The sequence below is a fragment of the Hypanus sabinus genome, chromosome 11, assembly GCF_030144855.1.
Source record: "Hypanus sabinus isolate sHypSab1 chromosome 11, sHypSab1.hap1, whole genome shotgun sequence".
Classification (NCBI taxonomy): Eukaryota; Metazoa; Chordata; class Chondrichthyes; order Myliobatiformes; family Dasyatidae; genus Hypanus; species Hypanus sabinus.
Window position 1 is genome coordinate 76,706,145 of NC_082716.1, and position 24,948 is coordinate 76,731,092.

Here is a 24,948-nt window from a genome sequence, read left to right on the forward strand (position 1 = left end):
AGCCCCATCTTTATTATGATTCTGGTCATCAGGTTCTGGTGATTTATTGGACTTCTGTCCCATACTCTTTTACTTTTTTAAACCAATGCTAATTTCTTTCATCTTCCTATTCACTTTCAACCCATGTTGTCCGCCATTTTTGAAAGGGTTTATTTTGTCTCTTCTTCATTATAGACAAAAATGTGAGGATATAATTTCTCTGCATTCAATTAATCCTGGATGTATTTCTTTCTGTGTTCTGTTACTTTAGGTAACAGAATTAGGTCTTTAATCTTTGGAGTGTAGAAGGTTAGGGGGGATTTGATAGAGGTATTTAAAATTATGAAGGGGAATAGATAGAGTTGACGTGGATAGGCTTTTTCCATTGAGAGTAGGGGAGATTCAAACAAGAGGATGTGAGTTGAGAGTTAAGGGGCAAAGGTTTAGGGGTAACATGAGGGGGAACTTCTTTACTCAGAGAGTGGTAGCTGTGTGGAACAAGTTTCCAGTAGAAGTGGTAGAGGCAGATTCAGTATTGACGTTTAAAGTAAAATTGGATAGGTGTATGGACAGGAAAGGAATGGAGGGTTATGGGCTGAGTGCCGGCCAGTGGGACTAGTTGAGAGTAAGCGTTCAGCATGGACTAGAAGGGCTGAGAAGGCCGGTTTTTGTGCTGTAATGGTTATATGTTATATGGCTATACTTTAATTATTCATTTCACTCCTATTTTGATCTCTATGCCTATAACATCCTAATTGTTTCAAGAAAGCCCCATGTAAACTCAACCAAGAGCACCTCATTTCCTGTCTTAAATATTTTGTAGACCTTGGGAATTAATATAGATTTAAACAATTTCATATCTGGTCAGATCTGATGTAAAGTTATCTACCCCAATGTTCTTTATCCCTCTCAATAGGTGCTGCCTGATCTGTTGAGTGTTTAAATCAATCTCTTTTATTTCAGATTTTCAGAGACTGTTGTGTTCTGCCTGTCATAGTTCTAGTATGCACTTTAGAATTTTATTATCTTTTTAAATCATCTAGACAAGCTTGGGTTTCCACCTTGTCACAGATATTCCTTTTGTCCTTTCCATTGTCTTCCCTCTTTGCAACTTAAAGCATGTTACCTTGCCTCTGCAGTTCTGATGAAGGGATATTGACCTGAAATATTAATGTTTTTTTCTCAGCTGCCTGGCCTTCTAGAGTATTTCAATATTTTCTGTTTGAATTATAATTTTTCCTGTCCACCCACATTAAGGTCCTTCTCATTTATTTATTGAAACCCAGCACTTCTGGCTCTTCAAGCTGTGCTGCCCAGCAATCCCCCGAATTAATCCTAAATATGGGATGATTTACAATGACCAATCAACCTACCGTCCACTAGGTCTTTGGACTGGAGCACCCAGACAAAACCCATGTGGTCACAGGGAGAACATACAAACTCCTTACAGGCAGAGGCAGGAAGCGAACCCAGGTTGACTGTACTGTAAATCATTGTGCTAACCACGATGCTACTGTGTGGCTCTATCTGTGCATAGAAGATCTTACAGTTTGATTTTTTTATCTCGTGCTAGTAACTGTATACAGATCTCTAAGAACATATGTTTCATTGGAACTGTGAAAATTCTTCTGTGTCATAAGTTAGCAAAGAGCAACAGTCACTGGATTCACAAACAGCCAAATAAAACTGCATATGAGATTAGAGATAAACCTTACATTTAGCGGAGTGTTACTGCCACACCTCTGAAAGCAAAGGGAGAAATCCAGCTTTGGTCATAGAGCACAATGACCGACACACATTAATGAAAATGAAAAATTACCTGCAGATTCAAAATCAGGAAGTATCGGATAAACTCGGCAGCTGTGGAAGGAGAAACAGTCAAATTGTAACCCAGCCTTTGTCAGATTTCAATAGAACTAAATGTTAGAAGGTAAGTACAGTCAAAGGCTGATACTCTAATGTTAGACAAGAAAAATGAATATTTACAACTATCTCTACTGGAATTTAACTTTGCGTAGCCTGTGCAATTAAGTCATGAAAAGGTGCTGTAGTGATTATAAAGAACACTTTGTAGTGCTATTTCTCATAACTGGTTTGTTGATTCAATTCAGTGACTGCTCGTTTCAACGTTTATTAATGAAGCATACATATTATTAACTCAGATGTCATTTTCACTTAATATATTACAATAAAGATAAAGGGTTAACTACAAGGGTGTAGGGAGACAGCACTTGGGAATATTGTTTAACTAAGAATTCTGATATACTAAACAGAACTTTCATTGGGTTTCTATTAAAATACTGCATAACCTTTAATTAAATGGTTCATAATAAAGAACAGCATTGCTCATGCTTGAACCATACTGTTACGGGTTTTAGTAAAGTGAGCAATGCATATAGCTGAGAACATGATGTTCTAATTAAAGTTTATTGACAATACTGTTGATGGTAAAATCACTATGAAACTGATGAATAAACTAATACTTTTTAATTTGATATTTGCAATATCATCAGAACAAAATCACTTGGAGGTGGCTTGTTTTATGTTGAAGCCCCTGTGTCCTAAGTGTTTAAATTGGTAGGCAAAAGATAAGCATCTAACTCAATTGAAAAGTAGTCAGGAAAGTGATTATAATGTGTTAAAGATGTGGAGATCGAAACAGTTATTTACTGAGCAAACACAAGGAAATCTGCAGATGCTGAAAATTCAAACAACACACACAAAATGCTGGTGGAACACAGCAGGCCAGGCAGCATCTATAAGGAGAAGCACTGTCGACGTTTCGGGCCGAGACCCTTCATCAGGAAGGGTCTCTGACGAAGGGTCTCGGCCCGAAACATCGACAGTGCTTCTCCATATAGATGTTGCCTGGCCTGCTGTGTTCCGCCAGCATTTTGTGCGTGTAGTTATTTACTGAGGTCAGAATGTTTTTCCTGGATAAATTCTCTTGTAAGTCAATAGGATATGGAAGGAACTCTTCGTGTTTGACCAAAAGAGGACCTTGTTTATCACTAGCCATTGAGGGGCAGGTTCATTTTCGGAACAGACTATAGAAAATTTCTCCCTAATGCACAAAAGTTAGGAAGCAAGTTCCAGGAAATTACAGTCACTTTGAGTCAAATTACTCAATGATCTTAACAACAGAAACAGCAATGTATTAGCTTTGAATTGTTTTAGTGTACAGTATGTCAAAAGAAATATCTTATGGTGTAGCTATTTCTCAATTTATAAAGTGAATATATTCTTGAAAAATTGTTTCCATTATTGAAATCCTGAAAATTGAAAAGGCTGGGCCAATTGCATTATTAAAACGTTGGGTCATTGTAATTTGTGTGGACTGTAGCACTGTATTGATGACAGAGATAAACAGCTTTGCAAGTCAAAAATACTAAAGAGTCAACGGCATTGTAGCAAAAATCCAGAAACTGAACGTTCACAAATCAATGGATTACTTTTTTCTGTGCTCCACGGGATTAACTCATGTCTGTTCTGTGATATTAATTAACCCTGTTTACTTAAATAACCTATTCAATGTACCACATCAATATATTTCACTATTTTAAAGAGTACAATAAATCTTTAAGTCTGCGTGGATTCCAGGCTTATGCGTCCTCCATAGCAAACCTGTGTAACAAACAGAATGTCAAACTGTTGGACTCCTTTTCTATAAATTCGGAAGGATCACTGGGATTCGATAAAGGATGCTTCTTCATCCTTGCCCAAAAAGCATTGTGTTGCCACGCCGAGTGAGAACACTACAAGCATGGTGGTACACATCCAAATGGAAGCACATATGCATTTTCCTCTCCTCCACCACGCTCCTCCATCTGGCAGAACTGGTCCTCACCCTCAACAAATTCTATTTATTTATTTATTTATTTATGTATGTATGTATGTATGTCCTGATTTAACCCTAGCCTAATCACAGGTCAATTTCCAATGACAAGTTAACCTACCAAGCTCTACATCTTTGGGCTGTGGATGGAAACCGGATCACCCAGAGGAAACCCATGCAGACACGGGGAGAACGTACAAATTCCGTACAGACAGCGGTGGGAACAGTTTCCCTCCACCACCCTCCTCCACCTGGCAAAAGAACTTGCCCCACCCTCAACAGAATTTGCTTTGGCTCCTCCCACTTTCTCCAGACTCAAGGGGGTAGCCATGGGCTGCTGTATGGGCTCCAGTTACACCCGTCTTTCGTTGGCTGTGTAGAACTGTCCATGTTCCAAGCCTTCCCTGGTAATGCTCCCTAACTCTTCCTCCATTACATTGACAACTGCATTCTTGCTGCTTCATGCATCCATGCTGAACATGTCAAATTCATCAATTTTGCCTTGAACTTCCATCCTGCCCTTAAATTTACTTGGTCCATTTCTGGCAAATCCCTTCACTTTCTTAATCTCACTTTCTCCATCTCCAGAGAAAAAGTGACTGGCATCCTTTATTAACCTACTGATTCCCACAGTTCTCTTGACTATACTTCTTCACACCGTCTCCTATAAAAACGCCTTTCCATTTCCTCAGTTCCTTCATCTCCAGTGCCTCTGATGCCAGGATGTGCCTTTCTTTTCCAGAACCACAGAGATCTGCACTCACCCCATCTTCCTGCTGCCTTAACAGTGATAGAGTTCCTCTTGTCATAACCTACACCCATGAGCCTCTGCATCCAACACGTCATTCTCGGCAACTTCTGTCAACTCCAAAGGGATCCTACCTTCACCCCATCCTCAGCTTTCCATAGGGATCGTCCCCTCCATGATTCCTTTGTCCATCCGTCCTTCCCAGCACTTATCTTTGCAAGCAGCCAAAGCACCTGCCCATTCACCTCTCCCTCACCTCCATTTATGTCCTTCCAGGTGAGGCAACACTTCACCTGTGAATCTGCTGAGGTCGTCTATTGTGTCTAGTGTTCCCGAAATGGCCCCCTCTACATTGGTGACACCCGTTGTGAACTAGGTACCTCTTCATTGAGCGCCATCACTCCATCTGCCAAAAGTGGGACTTCCAAGAGTCCAAATATTTTAATTTTGATTCTCATTCCCGTTCTGCCGTGTTGATCCATGGCCACCTCTTGTGCCACGATGAGGCCACCCTCAGTGTGGAGGAACAATACCTCATTCTCCATCTGGGTCCTTCCAACCTGATGGCATGAAGATTTGGAAATTCTCCATCCAGTTAAAAAAATATTTCCATCCCCCTCCCCTCTTCTTCTATTCCTCGCTCTGGCCTTTTAACCCTTCTCACCTGTCTATCACCTCCCCCGGGTCTCCTCCTCTTTCCCTTTCTTCCACGTTCCACTCTCCTCTCCTATCAGATTCTTTCCCCTCCAGCCCTATACCTTTTCCCCCCACTTGGCTTCACCTATCACCGTCTAGCTATCTTCTTTCCCCTCCCCCCATCTTTTTATCCTGGCATCTCCCCCCACCCCCCTTCCAGTCCTGAAGATGCATCTCAGCCCAAAAGGTCGACAGTTTATTCACTTCCAGGATGCTGCCTGACATGCTGAGGTATGTGGTGCTCTGGAATTTCAGCATCTGAAGGACTTCTCCCGTTTATGATATGCATTTTCGGCTATTTTTTCTAGAACACAGTCAGCTGCTCTGACCCTGAAAAATTAATGCAATGTGAACCAATTTTTGGGCTTTAGTTTCCATTCAGCACTTTTGTATTTTAGCACAACTAAGTTTAAGTACGACCTTCTGTGGATTATCAAAGCATGTGCCTATACAGATATTCTGTCATCTGTTGCTCACTATACCGAGTCTAGAAATAAATAAACTAATCAAATGACATTAACATGGTATTTAAATGTTTTAAAATAGTGTTCATCATGCCAGAATTTAGCTGCCAACTTTTAGTTTATAATAATCTATCATTATATTTATATAATTTAAGAATATATTTTGGATAAAAGCTATTTTTATGCCCTGCAAATATCATTCACTGTCCAGTAACTCCTGATTGGCTCCAAATGGCTTTACTGTATGTCCTGGGAACATTTGTAAAGGTTGCATGAGATTATAGATTTAATGAGTTTTTCAGTTTATAGGCTGTCCCAAAGTGCATCCATTCCCTTGTGTTGCCATGAGTACTTTGTAAACAGTGCATTGTAAAGAGCCGTAATACACATTGGTTAATTGCTTCCGACATGACCCATTTGCGCTGTCTCTGAGAACATCTGCTTCTGCTGTCCATGAAAAGGTCAAAAATAATATGGATAATTGTCTGCAAATTTTGAGACCCAAAGCAGACAGTAAATGCACTGAGATACTATGGCCATTTTTCCACAATTTAAACATGAGATTTCAGTCCTACATTGTTTCATAGAATATTATTTTGGATAAGATATGCAGCAAGAATCATACTTAACATGCTCACTTTTATTCTGGAAGATAAAAGTAACATTAAGGGACCAGCTAATGTCACAGTATTTCTTCCTCAATTGAAAAGCGATTGATTGATTGATTGAGATGCCGCACAGAATAGGCCATTCAGGCTCTTTGAACCATGCCATCCAGCAGCCTCCCCGATTTAATCCTAGCCTAGTCACGGGACAATTTACAATGACCAAATAACCCACCATCTTTGGACTGTGGGAGGAATCCAGAGCACCCACACACAGGGTCACGCGGAGGACGTACAGACTCCTTACAAGTGGCGGACGGAATTGAACCCGGGTCGCCTGTGCTGTAAAATGATTTGCTAACCACCTTGCTACCATGTCCCACTTTGCAAGAATTTATCCTTTCTTGCAAAAAAACTTGAAGGTTCCAACTACCACTGACTGAATTATTCATATAGTGAAACCACACAATATTCCCAAAACATTTCAAAAGCAAAATATTGCAGATGCTGGAAATCTAAAATAAATCATAGAAATGCTAGAAATGTTCACATTCAACATCTCTGGAGTGAGAAATAAAGTTAACATTCCCTCTTTTTTTCTTTAATCTCCAAAATGTTCCATTGGAGATCATTTATATGCTAAATGACTTACTTACTGCCCATTATGCTGCTGGAGTTTAGGTCAACAATGAAGGTCCTCCAGCTCTGGTGGTGTTCAGGGCTTCCATCATCGTGTCAATACCTTCCTCTCAATTTTCACTGCTGTCAGTCATGCAAGTCCTGGGTGAGGGCTCACGAATACCATTGCACTCAGATGTAGAAGGATTCTTCATTGCAGTTTCTGGAACAATTTTGTTTGACCGGACAGGGTTGTTAACCCTAAACCTGTCTTGGGCTACGTCCACACTACACCGGATAAATCCGTAACCAAAGCTTTTTCTCTTTGTTTTTACCCTCTGTCCACAGTAAAATGGCGTTTTTCATTTCCCGAAATCAGAGATTTTCAGAAACGCTCTCCAGGGTGTGTAATTTTGAAAGCACCACTTAGCCGGAGCAGTGTGGACGGGATAACCAGAGAAATCTAAAAACGCTGTCATGATGTGCCGGAGCAGATGTTGACGGTAGCGTGCCATTTCATTGTTTTCTTGAATGCAACCTAACAAGTTTAGAACAGACAGCAACGGGACTGAAGCCAGAAGAGTTAGAAATGTACTCACTTAATACTCTGACCCATAACTTACTGAATAAATAAGTATACTGTACTCACTTTGCCGTTTTCTGTCCTTGCTCGTATGAAGGTGGTTTACCTATTTATGCAAGTACTTCTCTGACAATAGATGTGTAACAGCCTAATGTAATATTGTATGGAAATATAAGATAACACTGATGCAGACATGTTTTATACATTTAACAAAGTCCTTTATTAATGCAACAGAGTTCATCAGTTTTTCAATGTTCGTCGTCAGCCAGGTCATACTGTCCGTGAACTCCCTGTCAGTTGCCTCCATACGCTCCAGTATGTGTTTCTTTTTTACTTTTAAATCCTCCTGTGCGAGAGCCAACAGCTGTCCGTCGTTTAAGTTTTTCTGGTCCGTAACGGAACAAACATGCACTTTCACGGCGAGATTCGACACCAAACATGTCGCTTGTTTTCGGTAGATGTGTCCTCTGCATGCGGAGGAGGAGGAGATTCACCAAAATATCCATTTTAATGTGGACAGAGATATTTTTTAAAACGCATAGTGTGGACGCCTATCTTTTTTACGCAAAACTGGCATTTTCAAAATTATCCGGTCTAGTGTGGACGTAGCCTGAGTCTGGCTAACCTTTGATCTGTTTGGCATGGGTGACCCTACCAAGATTCAAAGTGTAAAGCCCTGACTCCAGCCAGCATAGCTCTCTGGGTCATTGAAGCACACAAACCTCCAAACATCAACAAGCTTGTAGTCCTCTTGGAGGTTTATATGTCAAATTCATACTCAAGTGGAAACTGATCCCTAAGAGTTATTGCAATCTGAAGGCAACACTACAGAGTGCATTAAAACCCCTTTACATATGCCGAATGAATGGATAGATAATTGGAACTTCAGTTAAGTATCAGTATTCTATCAAAAGTGCCCTAAAAAGTGATACTGGAATAGTGAGGGGAAGGAACATCAGCACTACTCTTCTGTATTCACACCGCAGTGGGATATATCATGCAAATGTGTCAGTATCTGAACTTGACTGACATAAATTCCTTGCTCTATCCCCCATAGAGCAGAATTTCTCCACTTCTATCTTTTCCCTCTGCTTCACAAGCTCTGCTTAGCAATTAGCATGGATGTAGCATCCTTTCTGTATTTGATTCTCCTTCCCTGTAAGATCTTTGCTAGTCAACTCCACAGCTACAATTTTCAGCACAGGAATGAATATGCATGAGTCAGTGCTAAGCCTCTTCTGGGATGTAGAACCTTTTCATGTGTTATAGGTGTGGTGATGCATTGTTTTTGGATGAATCTTTACTTCGGAAAGTCAGAAATATCATGGGAAAGAACTCATAATCAGAAGGAAGACACCCAATCTTGAAATGGCTTCCTAAATAAAACAGAATTTATTAAGGGGAAAGATTACTGGTGGATTGAATGTTTCTGACATACAAGAACCAGTTACAATTGAAGTACATAAAAAAGGAAAATTAAAACAACAAAGTGCTTTGAAATTTGTATGCACAACTTCTCTGCCACCAGCACTTCCCCACCCTATCACCACCACTAACTAGACACTCCTAGAAACAGGTCCAACTTGGCGCATTATGCTTATGTAGCTTCCCATCCCAAGTGGTGGTAAATCCTCACAACTACCCACACTCCTGCTGGCCAACAGAAGTTGTGCTTTAAAATGCGAGCTCAACTCTGGATGGTGACTTGGACACTTCGTGGCTCTGTGCAAAAACATGGAAATTCCAAATTTCCCGACAGTTTCTTAGAAAATCCAGGCCACGATATATTCTTCAGCTAAAGGTACCCCTGTACAATATTCCAAATTTAGCAGTGTTTAAGCTTAAATATATTTTATGAATATTCTTTTTATGAAATATGCTGTCCATCTTCTTTGCAGCTGCAGCAGCAGCAGCATTAAGGGTGACTTGCTTCCGGTCTAATTTTGTAAGTTCTGAAATGACTAACCAGGTCAAAGTGAGCGCCACACTTCTTCCAGAAGTGGGCAGGATGTGACTGACTGGACAGGCGTGGGATGTTTGTGAGGTAGAGGTAGTCCTTCTTACAACTTCTGCAGAGCTTCTATCTGCTTTTGATGGATAGTTTCAATACCATCTGAATTCTCCATCTCTACTTTAAGCAGTCATGAGCCATAGGTTCCCAGGAGTCAGTGAAGATTTTGTATCACTTCAGGGAAACTTCGAGAACCTTCTTGAATCCTCGTCTCTGTCCTCCTGATAATTTCGTCCCATCAGACAGCTCAGAACAGATCTCATGGATTGGAGTCTACCATAGTTTAATATATAGTTTACCAGTGTAACTGGCAAAAACTAATTTGAACCTTACTACTGAGATGTTGGGGCAAGGGAGAATTTTGACATCAGCTCATTTAGATTTATTTTAATGAATATAGAAGATTTTACAAAAACAACACATGTTACTTTTGTGGAAGTTGTTGAAGTGTGATGCACCATCAATAACTCACACTGAGACGTAAGGCGAGATATCGGCTTTTATTGACTGGAAGAAGGAACCAGGAGTGAGTGTCTATCATACAATGTCTTGGAGACTGAGGCCGAGCGTCAGGCCTCAGATCTCCTTTATACAGGGGCCTGTGGGAGGAGCCACAGGAGCAGTCAGCAGGGGCATGTCCCGACAGGCACATAGTTCACCACAAAGTGTTCCTTCCTGTGTTCATAAACTGCCTGTCTGCCTTAGTTCATTCATCTCCAATCTTAACTCTCATGAGTGGGGTATTTGGTGATTGAATGATGAATGGCTTTTGACTGGACTAAAGAACCTGTGCATTTCATTGTTATCAGCCAGTTCTGTGCTTCCTGCATTCTCTCCAACTCTTCGTTAATCCATGACAGTGTCAAGACATACTTTCAGAATGTTGAACATAAGGTATTTTCTTCAGTTGCATCATTGCAACTACTACTTGACTTTTTTTTTAATTTGAATTGATTGACATCTATTTAAATACGAAGGGTGATAGATAAATTTGTTGCCTAAGGTAGAAGGAGTCAATTTTAGTAAACCTAGCACATTTATTTTTCAACATAGTCCCCTCCTACATTTACACACTTAGTCCAGCGGTCGTGGAGCATACGGATCCCTTCTTTGTAGAAGGCAGCGTCTTGGACCTCCAGAAGTGGTCCACAGCAGGGGTGATTGATAAGTTTGTGGCCTAAGGTAGAAGGAGATGAGTTATACAGCTCTTGTTAAATGCACGTGCAGTTCAACTTTTTGACTGATTATGCAGAAAGTTTGAAGTTAATAACTTTTGTGGTATTTCTGTTTCAGATCATTGAAAATTGCAAGTAAGCACTGTCTGAGAAAACGGACAACATCGGCCTTCGTTCAGTCATCTGCTACCTCAGTCTCAAGGGCTTATCACTCAAGGAGGTTCATGAGGACATGGTACCAACACTAGGGGAGGGTGAAAAATAAATGCTAGGTTTTCTAAACCTGACTCCTTCTACCTTAGGCCATGAACTTATCGATCACCCCTCGTATTATCACAATGGCTCTCATTGCTTTTAACGTCAGAATTAACTATAATCTTCATTTGCGTACGAGTACTCTCTGACTAAATTGTTTGGTCATTGCTCCCTCTGCTGTAGAATCAGGGTACTGACAATCTTTGGGTATTAGACATTAGCAATTGCCTTCAAAGCTCAAAGTAAATTTATTAGCTAGGTACATATATATCACCATACACAACACAGATTCATTTTCTTGCAGGTATACCCAATAAATAATTTATTTACTAATAACCATAATAGAATTAATGAAAGACTGCATCAACCTGAGTGTTCAACCAGTGTGCAAAGGACAATAAACCACAAATACAAAAAAAAATAATAATAACCAACAAATATCAAGAACGTGAGAGGAAGAGTCCTTGAAAGTGAGTCCACAGGTTATAGGAACATTTTAATGATGGGCGAGTGAAGTTATCCCCACTGGTTCGAGAGACTGATGGTTGAAGGGTAATAACTGTTCCTGAACCTGGTGGTGTGAGTCCTGAGGATCCTGTAGCTTCTTCATGGTGGCAACAAGAAGAGAGCATGATCTGGATAATGGGGATCTCTGAAATGGATGCTCCTTTCCTGCGGTAACAATTTATGTAGATGTGCTCAAAGGTGGGGAGAGCTTTACCCAGGATGTTCTGGGTTATATCCACTATTTTTTATAGGATTTTCCATTCAAAGGCCTTGTGGATTTTCCATACCAGGCTGTGATGCAGCTAGTTAATATGCTCTCCACTACATATCTATAGAAGTTTGTCAAGGTTTTGGATATCATGCCAAATCTTCACAAACACCTAAGGAAGTAGAGATGCTGCCATGCCTTCTTCATAATTGCACTTAAAGTGCTGGGCCCAGGACAGGCCCTCCAAAAAAATAACACAAAGGAATTTAAAGCTGCTGACCCTCTCCACTTCTAAACCTTTGATGAGGAGTGGCTCGTGGACCTCTGGTTGGTCTTGTCGGCATTGAGCAAGAGGTTGTTGTTAAGGCACCACACAGCCAGCTTTTCGACCTTGCTCCTATACGTCGAATTGTCACCATCTTTGATTCAGCCTATGACAGTGGTGTCACCAAATTTCAATATGGCATTGGAGTTTTGCTTAGCTACACAGTCATAAATGTAAATCGAATAGAGCAGGGGCTGAGCACACAGCCTTGTGGCATACCTGTGCTGATCGAGGTCATTGAGATGTTGCAAATTCAAACTGACTGGGGTCTGCAAGTGAAGAAATCGAGGATCCAATTGCACAAGGAGGTATCGAGGTGAAGGTCTTGAAGCTTGTTGATTAGTTTTGAGGGGTTGATGCCATTGAATGCTGAGCTGTAGATGATAAAGACTATCCTGATCTATGCAGCTTTGTTGTCCAGTGTGCAAAGATCCATTGGTAGTTCTCTGACCCATACATCAGAGGTTGTAGGGTTAAAATTTCCCTGCAGCACCCAAAGTTCAAAATACAATTTGCACTCCAGTGCAATGCTGATGAGGCATTGGTTATATTTCCAAGGTGCTATTATTGAACGTTTTTGCTTTTTCTCAGGAATGATCTGTAATCGCTATACTGAAGGACATTGTCAATGGAGAATTTATGGAGGTAGACAGTAGAATTAGTAGCGAAATTACCATTTAAGAGGAAGAGACATTAGATGCTACTGTGGGTTTGAATGTGGATTAACATCCCCCACCCCAGGGCCTGAGGAAATATATCACAAATTACTGTGGGATGCATAGGAGATGGTTGGGACTCTGATAAGAATTTTGAAATCTTATTCTAAATCAGAAGAGGTGCTTAATGTCTGGAGGACCATGAATGTAGCACCGTTATTAAAGAAGGGAAACAGGGAGAGCCAGGTCAGGTTAAAAGAATTATTGGAGAAAATTGAGAGGGACCAGATTAATTTGCCTTTGGAAATGCAAGGATTGATCAATATGACTATGTTAAGGGGAGATCCTGTGTGACTAATTGGATTAAGTTTTTCAAAAAAATATCTTACAGTATTGGTGAGGGTGTTTGCAGTTGCTTTAGTATGCATGGTCTCAGTAAGCATTTTAACAAAGTCCCATGGGACATTACTGTAGTCCAAAAGGTAAGAGCTCATAGATCCAAAGCAATTAGACAATTCCAATCTAAAATTGGTTTAGTGATAAGAGGCAGGGTCAATGATTCAGGGTTGTTCTCATGATTAGCACACTGAGACCATTGGACACTATAGGGATTATTCCTGGACCTAATATATATAGAATAAAAACTTTGAAATCTTATACATATATAGATACACACACACACAACTGGGATGTGAATACAATAGGTATGATTAGTAGGTCTGCAGATGATGATGATGATGATGAAGAAAAGGGTATTCCTTGTATATTTTGGGTCTTCTGTGCATGAGCCTTACTCAAAGATCCATTGTTAAGCCTGAAAATTTATTGTAATATTAGTAATATCTGGAACAAGCCCTTTTTTAAAGAAGACATCAGGGATATATACTGGTAAACATTTGGTAAACTGGACAGAACAATGGAAGATAGAATTTAACCCTGAAAGATATGAGATCATGGCATTTTTGGGAAGAAAAGGAAGAGTGGGATGGATGATAGGACCCTAGGTAGTGCTCTGCAATAGAGGAAACTTGGTTGACATGTCCAAGAATTCTTGAAAGCAGCAATACATGCAGATAAGGTGGTCAAGAAAGTATGCAGAATACTTTATTTCATTAGCCTCAGGAATTGAATTTAGGAGCATGGAGGTTTTGGTATGACTATACAAGACATTGGTTAGGTCACAGTTGGAGTACTGTTGGCATTTCTGGTTTGTAAACCACAGGAAGGATGTGATTTCATTGAAGAAGATACAGAGGCAATTCACTGGGAATTGTGACGGAACATTTGGGCTATGTTCAGATAGTGGCTAGATGATCAGCAAGGGCAAAATAGGGCTGAAGGACCTGATTCCATGCCACTCTTAAATGTGTCATTGTTGCCATGTCTATATTTCCAAGAAAAAATCTATAAACAAGGAAAATTGCTACTTTCTGAATGAAATAAGAGAACTAAAATACAGATTTTTTAAAAATTGCATTATTGATTTTCTTATAAATTTTGTTTCTTAGTGGAGCTGAAATTAACAGGAATAGGAAATACTACTTCCTTTGCAAAGGTAAATTCTCAAACTATGAAGGATTATTCATATTTTGACAGGATAAATATAGTTCAAACATTGTGAAGCCACAATGCTCTTGTTATACATTACGAATGCTTCCTTTAACCTTGAAAGTGAGAGGAAGTCATTTCGGGGGAAAAATGAATGTGCCGTGAGCAAATAGACCTTTGAATTGATGTAAAACATTCTTCATTTTCTTTTTCAAACCTTGACAATTCTGCTGGGTCCTGAGCAGGCACAGAACAGTACCTGAAAATATTACAAGTATGAATCACATGGAGAAGCCTTACACATCGGGAATCACTGCTACAATTTCAAGTCCACAATTTTTGGAAATAATGACATTCACTGTAAGTAAGAACAGAATATAATCTCTCGGAGCTGTTCACTGAAACTTCAATGGCTTTATGCATTATTGAAAAGACCAGCATTGTCCTTGAACTGATTGCCCTTCTACACCATTTCAGAGACCAGTTAGGAATCAGCCTCTTCGCTCTGCATCTGGAGGCACCTAAAGATCTGTTAGATAAGGATGAGGATTTCCTTTTTTAAAAGGTATAAGTAAACAAGATATTCAGCAGTTTCATGGCAGCTATTGATGATGCCTGCTTCTCATTCCAGATTCTCATTAATTATCTGAATTTAAAATCCCCAGACTCCACCAGGGAATTTGGACTAAATCTCAGACTTGTAGATCAGTTATGAAACCACCGTCCCAGAACCAGCAGCTGGAATGGCAAAAGCATTTGGATTAATTTAAAAAGAAAACTCCATATGGAGTATTCTTTGAATAAGATAAGCTAAATGTTTCAGTTTCATGTGTGTTAATCATTTAGAACTGCAGCAGTAGGCAGAGGATACCTGTGTCTACACATAATCAGTGACTGAACCCCCCAGACATCTTCAACTCAATCATCAAAGCAGATGAGAGGATATTCAACATCCACAAGATGAGGGTCCTCTATCAATTTGAACTGCGCTAACCCTTGACAATAAAGCTTCACAAAGATTCTTGACACCATTCGCAGTGAAGGCAGATATCGATGAAATTCCTCCCACCTTCACCCTAACCTTTAATATGCCAGCACAGCCTCAACTGAATAAAAGGGTATTTGAAGATCAGACTTCAGACTTGGCACAAAATCTTTTTGTATACCGAAGAACAGTGGTCTCTGCCCTATGTATGCTTCTGATTCCTGCATTATCTAAATAATGATATCTAGTATCTGAGAAAACGTCACCAATACTGTCTCCACAAAAGCCTCTAAATTCTCTGGAAGGATAAGAAAACTAAACAGTCCCAATCCAAAATCATCGTCACCCTCACTACACTCAGTCCATATGAAGACCCTTCTTGATCCAGAACATTGACTGTCCATTTCCCTCCAGAGATACTTTCTGACCCTGAGTTCCCCAGCATTTTTGTGTGTTGCCTTAGCTGGCTATGTTGGGCAGGTCACATCACCTGCACACCTGACAGCAGGCTCCTAAAACAGACATTCTATTTCAAGGTTTGTCATGAGATTTACGAAATAGACAGAAAGATTCAAGAATATGTTAAATTTGCCCTTAAAGAAGTGTAGTGTCACCACTGACTCATGGGAATCTCTGGCCTGTGACCACTTAAACTGGAGAAGGAGCAAGGAGAACCTTGAAGCCATTCATCAGGAGTACACAGAAGCCTCGTGTATGCAGTATGCACACCACCTCAGAAACTACCCACTAAGCCACTTCATCACTCACTTCCTGCCCCGTGTATAGAAGGAACTACAGTTTCTACATTGGCCTCATTAGCTACCTCAAAAATCAAAAGTGTAAACATATCATTATCAACTCCAAGGGACAGCCAAAGATTATGAGTTGCTGATCTGCAGAAAATTAGGCAGGGAGTAAAATATACATTTTGCAGAAAATTTTGGAATATTTTTTAAGAACTACCTAAATGGTGAAATTAGATGTTTTTGCACCCTAATTGATAAGTTACTTGCTTAGGATAATTGTCAGTAATGCCTTGCAACTTTTTCCTTTTGTGATAGGTTTTAATTTTCCTTGCTTTCTTGTTAAACTAAACTTTTCTTCATCACTTCATAAGATGAATTTCCTTCTAAAAGTGTGTAAACTGTTTTTCCTTTCAAATATTCATGATTGATGTTCATTACTGACTTTATTGTCTGTTAAACAACTGTCTGTAACCATGCCAATTACTCACAGATCGAGGGCGGAGACTCAATGGAAAAACAACAGTAAACATAATTTTACCTCCCATTTATCTTTATAAACATAACAATTATCATGGTAATATCGATCAATAAGCATTCTAATTTGAGTCCATCTGGTTGACTAGTTGGATTGTTTTCTCTGGAGCTTTGGAGGCTGAGAAGAGACCTAGCAAATTTTTATAAAATCATGAGGGTCACAGATAGCGGAGATATCCAGAATCTTTTTCCAAGGGTAGATAATTTAATGCTAAAGGGCATAGTGTTAAGGTAAGATGAGGAAAGTTTAAGGGAGAAGTGGGTGGCAATTTTTTTTTAAACCAAGTGTGGTGGGTGTCTGGAGGTGCTACCATGGGGAGCAATGGAAGCAGATAACACAGTGGTGTTCAAGCGGCACATGAATTTGCAGGATATGGAAGGATATAGATAATAATAAGGCAGAATGGAATAATTTAATTTGGCATCATGCTCCCCACACAATTTGTGACCTGCAAGTTCAATTCCTGTGCTTTGTATCTACTGCTAATCATAACAATGTTGCCATCAAGTGGTGATTTTTATATTGTTTTCAAAGTTCAAAGTAAATTTAGTGCTTGTATGTCACCATATACAGCCCTGAGATTCATTCCCTTGCAGGCATTCGCAGTAAATACAAAGAAACAATAGAATCAATGAAAGCAGCGCACAAGAGGGAGAAACAGCCAGTGTGCAGAAGACAACAAGCTGTGCAAATACAAAAAGATCTTTTAAAAAACAAACAAAATAATAATAAATAAATGAGAAATAAGTATAGAAAATACAAGATGAAGAGTCCTTGAAAGTGAGTCAGTAGGTTGTGGGAACAGTTCAGTGTTGGAGTGAGTGAAGTTATCCCCTCTGGTTCAAGAGCCTGATGGTTGAGGTAAATAACTGTACCTGAACCCGGTGGTAAGAGTCCTGAGGCTCCTGTACCTCCTTCCTCATCAATTTAAATACACGTTGCCAATTACATCTCAACAATAATAATGACTTGTTTTTGTATTGTATCTTTAAAATAGCAAAACATGCCTTGGTACTCTAATGGATTTTGTCAAAAAATTGACCTCAAGATCACAGAGCGAATAAGCAACGGCTCAATTATTGAACTAAATCAACCCAAGTCATAGTTTAAGCCATGAGGTTAATGCAAAAGATTTCAGTCCCTTACCCACGCAAACATCCCTCTTACAACCTGATCTACAAGAGGAAGCAACTTCCAGTTTCTAAACCACCAATCCGTCTCAGACTCTCAATGAAAATGATTTTGCTTGAAATGATAGTACTCAAGCTGGAGTTTTAGTCAATAAACAATAGACTAAAATTGACCAACTGGTCAGCTGGTGGCATGGTGAGATCAGTGCCGGGCTCGAATGCGGAGGTTCCCGAGTTCGATCCAGTGACAGACCACTCCCGAGCACGCTCTCCATCCGTGCCGGGTTGATGTCGAGCTCGCAACTCGACCTCATAAAAAAAAAACACTGCCACCTCAAGTTTAAATTCCCATGTGGAACATTGTGGAGGATCAAATACCCAAACCCAAACCCAAAATAGTTATCATCTAAGTTCTCCAGAAGTGACTGTAGGGCCATCGAGATGGTGTCTGCCAAAGGTCTGTTTCAGAGAGAGAGTTACACTGGCTCGAATTGTCTGGGAGACTAAAGTCAATGCATGCCATAACCAGCCTCCTGAAGCATTTCATGATGTTAGAGCCACTTGGATATGACACATTCTTTCTTGATGTGGTAGAATAAATACTCATTATGAACGTATGTTTAAACAATATGATCAAATTTGGTATTGTACCTTTATTCCAAAGCTACTGAGATCAGCATTCAATACAAAAGTGCTAAATGATGCATAGTACTTTATTTTCTTAGGTACCTGGATAATAATTGTCGTTGCTCCTCTTTGGGCCATGTGGCATATCAGGTGGCAACCATGCTGTTTCTTCAACATTCACCTGTTTTTACGAGGCTGGGTTGCTAGCTCGACACTCAACTAGGCGCAGATGGAAAGTGTGCAAGGGGCTGACTGCATTCAAACCTGGCACTACTCACCTCAAAGGCTGGAGCGGATGCCACTACACCAGCAGCACAGTTGGCCTGGATAATAGTGGTCTTCTTAAAGCAGCTGGGAACATCAGGCTGAAGGGAGAGGTTTAACTATCTGCAAATATCCCTACCAGATGATCTACATGAGATCTAAGGTTTCCACAGGTCCACTCTCTGGAAGAACGATCTTTATGTCAGCAACAGTAACTATGGGATTAGGTGCACTGCAGGCTGATGGTACAAAATTAGATGGGATCGTAAATAATGAGGAAGATGTGAAAGGAAAATATAACAGGGAAGCTGAGTGAATTAGTGAGAATATAGCAGATGAAGATTGTGAAAGTGTTATCACTTCACTGAACCAAACAGAAATGAGTGAGTTATTTCAAATGGTGGCAGAGTGGTAAGTGTTTATATTCATGGGAACTGGATGTCAAAATGCGCAGGTCACTGAAAGCTCATCAATTTACATTTCATTATTACGCACTAAGTTCATTTCCAAGAAAGGGTGGATATGGGTGGATGTGTCAGTCAATAGAAATTCAAAATACCTCAACTTCCTAGCCAATTGGCAATCTACAGTAAATTTGTTCAAAGCCTACAACACCAGTGTTTCTGTGATTTGGCCTTGGCTTTTCCTGATGAAATTCTATGTAAGTGTTCATATGTTTTACTCATATTCACATGACATGGTATGTTAGCATTGTACAACAGTTAAACAGAGTATTCTTGAACTTTATTTAATTTATTGAACATGGATGTGTCATTTCCTGATATGGCAGAAAAATGCTCATTGTGAAAAATGTTTAAACCATAAAATCAAATTTGTTCCTGTTACTTAATTCCAAAGCTAATGGGATTAGCAATTGACAGAAAAATGCTAAATAGCTTAAATAAAGTGACCTCAAAGTTCTGAGAATGAGTTAGACACAAGAGCAGAACTAGGCCTTTCCCGTCATCGAGTCTTCTCCAACATTCAATGCTAGGTGGTTCCTTCTCAAACCCACTCTCCTGCCTTCTCCCCATAATAAGTTCACAAGGCATAGGAGCAGAATTAGGCCATTCAGCCCATCGACATTTTTCTGCCATTCCATCATTCCCGGCTCAACCCCATACACCCACCTTCTCACCCTATCCTTTGATGCCTAGACTCATCGTGAAATGATCAACGTCCACCATGGACTTGACCCCCACCGCAGTCTGTGGCAGAGCATTCCACAGATTCATTACACTCTGACCAAAAAATTTCTTCCTTATCTGTTCTAAAAGGTCACCCCTCAATTTTGAATCTGCATCCTCTAGTTCTGGTTATCGCTACCAAAGGAAACGTCCTTTCCACATCCACCCTTTCCTTTCAACATCTGGTAGGTTTCAACCTGATCCCACACGTTCTTCTAAATCCCATTCAGTGCTAGCCCAAAGCTGCCAATCGCTCCTTCATTGCTGGAACCATCCTTGTGAACCTCCTCTGGACTCTCTTCAATAGCAAGACATCCTTTCTGAGTCATGGCCCCTAAGATCGTTAGCAATACTCCAGGTGCAGCCTGACTAGTGTCTTATAGAGGATTAGCACTATCTCCTTGCTTTTATATTCTATTCCCCTTGAAATTAATGTCAATATTGCATTTGTCTCCCTTACCATAGACTCAACCTGTAAATGAACCTTCTGGGAGTCTTGCACGAGGACTCCTAAGTCCCTCTGCACCTCTGATGTTTGAATCTTCTCCCCATTTAGATAATAGTCCACACTATTGTATCCTTTACCAAGATGCATCACACATTTCCCACTGTATTCCATCTGCCACTTTTTTGCCCATTCTTCCAATTTGTCCAATTTCTGCTGCAATCGCATTGCTTCCTCAGCATTACCTACCCCTCCACCTATCTTCGTATCATCTGCAGACTTTGCCACAAAGCCATCAATTCCATTATGCAGATCATTGATACACAATGTGAAAAGTAGCGGTTCCAATAGTGACCCGAGGGATAGTCACTAGGCACTGGCAGCCTACCAGAAAAGGCCCCCTTTATTCCCACTCACTGTCTCTTGCCTGTCAGTCATTCCACTATCCATGACAGTATATTTCCTGTAATGCCACAGGATTTTATCTTGCTAAGCAGCTCCATTGGCGGCACCTTATTAAAGGCCTTGTGAAAATCCAAGTAAATGCCTCTACTGCCCTTCATTTGCCTACCCAGCTTGTTACTTCCTCAAAGAACTCCAGCAGATTTGTCAGACAAAATTTTCCTTTTCAGAAACCATGCTGACTTTGACTAATTTTATCATTAGTCTCCAAGTACCCCAAAACCTCATCATTAATAATAGTGTCTAACACTTTCCCAACCACAGAAATTAGGCTGGCCGGCTTATAATTTCCTTTCTTTTGCTTTCCTTCCTTCTTAAAGAGTGGAGTGAAATTTGCAATCTTCCAGTCCTCTGGGACCATGTCAGAATCAAGTGATTCTTGAAAAATCGTGGCCAATGCATCCGTTATCTCTTCAGCAACATCTCTCAGGACTTTGAGATGTAGTCCACCTGGTCCAGGTGACTTATCCACCTTAAGACCTTTGAGTTTGCTTAGCACTTTTTCCCTTTGTAATAGCAATGGCACTCACTCCTGCTCCCTGACACTCACAGACCTCTGGCACACTGCTGGTGTCTTCCACGGTGAAGAGTGATGCAAAGTACTCATTAAGTTCATCGGCCATTTCTTTGTTCCCCATTAGTACCTCACCAGCATCATTTTCCAGTGGTCCAATATTAACTCTCACCTCTCTTTTACTCTCTATATAACAAAAAAAAACTTACAGTATCCCACATAGTATTGGCTAGTTTCCCTCATATTTCATCTTTTCCTTTCTTAAAGCTTTTTAGTTACCCTTTGTTGGATTTTAAAAGTTTTCCAATCATCCAACATCCCACCCCCTTTTGTTACCTTATATGCCCTTTCCTTGGCTCTTATACAGTCCTTAACTTCCTTTGCCAGCCACAGTTGCCTAATCCAGCCATTTGAGAACTTCTTCCTCTGTGCGACATATCTATCCTGTGCCTTGTAAACTATTCACAGAAACTTCAGCCATCCCTGCTCTGCCGTCATCCCCAACAGTATCCTCCTCCAATTCACCTGAGCAAGCTCCTCTCTCATGCCTCTGTAATTCCCTTTATTCCATTGTGATACTGATACATAATCTTTGACATCCTTACTAAACAAAATCTTACCAATGTCCACTTTAAATATTCCCAATGAATTGGCTTCCTTAGCCATCTGTCGCAATGAATTCCATCGATTCATCACCCACTGGTTAAAGAATTCCTCCTCATTGCTAAAGGGGCCATCCTTCTATTCTGAGGTGTCTCCTTTGTGCTAGATGGAAACATCCTTTCCACATCCACTCTATCTAGGCCTATCAATATTCAGTAGTTCTGAATGTGATTACTCCCCCCGCCCCCCCCCCAGCCCCTCATTCTAATCTCCAATGAGTGCAGACCCAGAACCTTCAAGCACTCCTCAAACATTGACCTTTTCATTCCCAGGATCATTCTTCTAAGCTTTCTTTGACCATCTCTAATGTTAGCACATCCTTTCTTAGATGTGGGGCCCAAAATTGCTCACAGATGACAAATGCCTCAAAGTATCAAAGTTACATCCATGCTTTTGTATTTTATTCCTTTCAGAGATTATTAGATTATAGGATGGGTATTAGTTGCAGAGTGAGCTTCAAGCCGCGGTCCTCAGGTTACAAATTTCCCACTTAAGGACAAATGCTGGCTACTGGCATCATCTGTCATGGAGGAAATTCACAGCAATGAACCCTGTTGTCACTTGCAGAGGACCAGCATATGAATTCTGTTCATGTACAAACCTTTGTAAAATGATGATCAGCAGTTGAATACTACCTGAAAGTATTGATGAATAGGAAGAAAAAAATGTCGCAATTTTGATTTTACTTTAAATATAGAGATTAATTTCTTTTGTTAGAATTATGAAACAACAAACAACTAACTTGTGTTTGTTCATCAGTTAACAGGAGCTTTCTCTTGGCAGAACAACAAGACTTCTTGGGAGTTTTCCCCATCTCTGAGGTGAACCACTCTATAGTTCCAAATTCCTATATCTGGTACTTGTCAGTCTCAGTGTAAATGGCAGCAATCAAAGAAAATTGTGGATTCTTATTGCACTCCAGACAGCTGAAAATGGGATCTAAGATGACAACAATGCCAAAACTGAAGCTTACTTTACTGTTAGAGGTGCTGTGGTTCATGTGGGACACTAAACAATTAGGTGCTTTTTAAAAAAAAATGTCATTAGTACCTAGTAATTTTCTTATAGAAAGGATTTCAATTCCATCGAGTACATGAACAATGTTTAACAGCACAAAGAACAGTGCATTTATGTGCTATTTTCAATAGGAAGTAGAATTTGGTTTCAGATTATGGAAGGTACTGTACCTGTGCTGTTCAAATCAAATCACTGGGATTCCTATTAAATTTGGTGACTTGTGTGAGCTAATAATAATGAAAGTGGAAAATATTACATTGCTTTGTTTTGATAAAATAACAAGCTCGTAAGAACATTCATAATTCAAAAGGGGCCCACAATCTCAACATTAAAGCGGCTTTGGAGATGATGGTGTAACATACAAACTATCAGTTCATTATTTATGGCAAATTGCTCTTAATCTGAAAGTGAAAAGAACTGTATAGAACTGATGTATATGTTGTTTAGTAGACAATTATGAATTGATAGAGTTTATTTTGCTGTTGTTATGCAGCACAAAAATAGACCCTTTGATCCACCAATTCTGTGTGTTCTACTTGCTTTATACTAATCACTAAAGCTAAACACAGCTCCAAACCCATATTTAAGTCCGCTGACAACATCACCATTGTTGGCCAAATCACTGTGGTGAAGAATCGGCATATAGGAGGGAGATTGAAAATCTCACCGAACGTCAGCAAGACCAAGGATCTGATTATTGACTTCAGGAGGAGGAAACCAGAGGTCAATGAGCCAGTACTCATGGGGGTGGGGGGGGGGGATCAGAGGTGGAGAGGGTCAGCAACTTTAAATTCCACTGTCACACTCATTGATTCAGGAACAGCTTCTTCCCCTCTGCAATTCGACTTCTGAGTTGGACATGGAACCCAAGAACACCAGCTCACAACAATATATATTAACTGGAGAGTATATTGACTGGCCTGTTATGGAAACAAAATGTACTTGAATGGAAAGTCCTACAAAAAGTAGTGGATACAACCAGTCCATCTTGAGTAAAGCCCTCCCCACCACTGATCACATCTATAAGGAGCGCTGTCGCAGGAAAGCAGCATCCATTAGCGAGGACCCCCACCCAGGCTATGCTCTCTTCTCGCTACAGCCATCAGAAAGGTGGTATAAGAGCCAGGTCCCACACCACTGGTCTGGAACAGTTATTACTCCTCATTTGGGGGGGGTAACTTCATTCATCCCATCACTGAACTGTTCTCCATTGAAATGGACTCATCTCTTGTTTTTGATTTTTATTACTTATTTATTCTTATTAGTTTTGTTTTCTCTTTTTTTATTTGCAGTTTAGTTTTGCACTTTGTTTGCAGGTGGGTGTGCTCTTCCAATGATTCTGTCCTGTTTCCTGTGTTTACTGTGACTGCCTGCAAAAAGGAAATTGATCTCAGGCGTTCATATGCTGACGTATACTGTATATTCTTTGATAATAATTTTACTTTGAACTTTGAAGTCTCTGCTGACCATCAATCCTGAATTCAGCCCTTTGTGCTTGTCCTAAGTAGACATTACAGTAAGGACAGTTTTGAAGAAACCTCTGAACATCTTGTAAGTGCACCGCAGAGCAATCACCAAGCCCGAGTCCAAATGAGGACAGATGGACTTTTTTTTGCTTAAAGCTCAATACAAGATTTAGTTAACCATCATAACCAGTAATTTCTATGTGTCTATATTGCACATTCATAGGAATTCAAAGTATATTTTATTATTAATGTTATAATAATAAAATGTATATATGATAATGAGATAATGATTTCTTAAAGTGAGATCATTGGTTGTGGAAAGATGTCAATGATGGGATAAGTGAGTGTAGTTATCCCCTTTTATTTAAGAGCCTGATGGTTGAGGGGTCGTAACTGCTCTTGGTGGAGTGAGTCTTGAGGCTCCTCTACCCAATAGCAGCAGCAAGAAGAGGGTATGACCTGGGTGGTGGGGATCTCCAATGATGGATGCTGCTTTCCTACAATAGCATTTCATGTAGATGTGCTCAATGGTTGGGAGGGCTTTACCCATGATATACTGGGCTAAATCCACTTCCTTTTGTAGGGTCTTCCACTCAAAGGAACAGGTGTTTCTACACCAGGCTGCAATGCAGCCAATCAATACACTCTCCACTACACATCTATAGAAGTTTGTCAAAGTTTTAGATGTCTTCAT

The 24,948-nt window shown here is 40.1% G+C and overlaps 1 long non-coding RNA gene across 3 annotated transcripts; it reads left to right on the plus strand.

Moving 5' to 3' along the window:
* The first annotated feature begins 1,740 nt into the window (after window positions 1-1,740).
* LOC132402128 (uncharacterized) lies at window positions 1,741-23,456 on the plus strand. Of its 3 annotated transcripts, XR_009514810.1 has the most exons (6): window positions 1,741-1,909; window positions 7,294-7,448; window positions 10,833-10,949; window positions 14,459-14,573; window positions 14,691-14,778; window positions 22,531-23,456. It is a non-coding gene; the product is annotated as an uncharacterized LOC132402128 (long non-coding RNA). The 3 variants fall into 3 exon arrangements; XR_009514811.1 differs by lacking the exon at window positions 14,691-14,778 and having other exon boundaries at window positions 22,531-23,455; XR_009514809.1 differs by lacking the exons at window positions 14,691-14,778; window positions 22,531-23,456 and adding an exon at window positions 18,335-18,734.
* Window positions 23,457-24,948: the final 1,492 nt, after the last annotated feature.